The sequence below is a fragment of the Crocodylus porosus genome, unplaced genomic scaffold (assembly GCF_001723895.1).
Source record: "Crocodylus porosus isolate Cpor-Errol unplaced genomic scaffold, CroPor_comp1, whole genome shotgun sequence".
In the NCBI taxonomy this organism is placed as follows: Eukaryota; Metazoa; Chordata; order Crocodylia; family Crocodylidae; genus Crocodylus; species Crocodylus porosus.
In genome coordinates this window covers 6,404,265-6,405,618 of record NW_017728935.1, presented here as the reverse complement: position 1 = coordinate 6,405,618, position 1,354 = coordinate 6,404,265, and the positions used below count along the sequence as shown (strand labels likewise).

At 59.9% G+C, this 1,354-nt stretch overlaps 1 protein-coding gene across 1 annotated transcript in view; it reads left to right on the top strand.

Annotated features, from left to right (window-relative positions):
• The window catches only part of FAM19A3 (family with sequence similarity 19 member A3, C-C motif chemokine like), an 11,529-nt gene that overhangs the window by 9,092 nt on the left and 1,083 nt on the right, over positions 1-1,354 (top strand). The gene's annotated exons all lie outside the window — the stretch shown is intronic.

Genomic DNA, 1,354 nt, shown 5'->3' with positions numbered 1-1,354 from the left:
GAGGCCGGAGTGACATCTCGATCGGGTTTTTGTGCGTGGTTGCACTAGAAAGTTGCCACGGTGTGAGCGCCGGGTCCTCTGCCCCAGGTGTCCTGCTGCGCTCGCGGCCACCCCCTTGGGCACCGCTTGCCTGTTTTGCTTTCCCCAGCCTCTGTCTTAATGTGAAGTCCCTGCTTCAGGGCCTGACCCATGCTGGGGCCTCCCGGGGGTCTGTGCCACGTGTGACGCCCGCGCTGCTGGCTCTCGGCTGCCTCTCTGGCCGGTCGGGTCTCGGGGCCGGGAACAAAGCTGTCTCTGGCCCTTCGCTGAGAGCAGCCTCAGGCTGCCCTGGGCTTTCCCACCACCCTCGCTGCCTCTTAGCCCTGAGGGCTGCTGTCTTCCCAAGTGACTAATGAGTCTCAGCGCCCGGCGGAAATGGGCCCGTTTCTCAGCTGCCACCGCTGAGCGCTCCTAGACCGTCCACGGGGCAGCACGGGCATCAGACGCCCCATCGGGCAACTGCACCTAACGAACAAGTTTGCGTTGCCTGAGGTCTGCTGGCTGGTAGCTGGGGAGCGGGAGGATGGGCTGGATGTATTCGATCGGCGGGGGGGCCATGGCAAACAGTGGGACCATGTCCATTAGCAAACACTCTGCAGAGTGAGCATCCTTGGGGGAGGCCCTTTGACAGATCATTTCAAACAAGAAATAAATGAGAGGCAAGTGTGACGTGCCTGCAGATAATCCGTCGGGGAGAGAAATCATTTCTCTGAAGAATTTTGTCACAAATTACTTGCTCCGCGGGTAACCAGCCCGTCCAGAAGGAAAGCATCGCTCGCCTCCGGTGCTCAAAGCCTGCGAGACAGGCCCCCCCAAATCATGAGTTTTAAAAAAGGCACATGCCGCCGGCTCTTTTTATCTGCCACCTGGAGCCTGAGCCTCCAGGTTTCATTCAGAGCATGTTTTCCAGCTTGTCCGTGCACCCACGAGTGCTACGATCGCCTTTGTTAATGAAAGCTGAGATTCTCACAGAGGCGGAGGATGGCAGGGCCCCAGAGACAAGCCTGGCTGCAGCCCGAGAGCCGGGAAAGCGCGCTGCTGTCCCTCGAGGGCAACAGGCTCAGAGGTGCAAGGAGCAGCAAGGAGGAAGCATGTCTGTCCTGGCAGCGCTGTGCTGGGTCCCTCCGAGATGCTGGGCTGAGTTGGGCTGCTCGCTCCCTTGCTGCCTCATCGCAGCCTCAACCCGGTTTGCGCCCTTCCTCTCTGGAGGCTGGGCTGGAGCTGCCTTAGCATCCGGGTACTGACAAATAAGCACGTCTCCGCTGCTCGCTGGGGCTCGGTGCTATGGACAAATTGTCCCCTGTATGTGTGTATA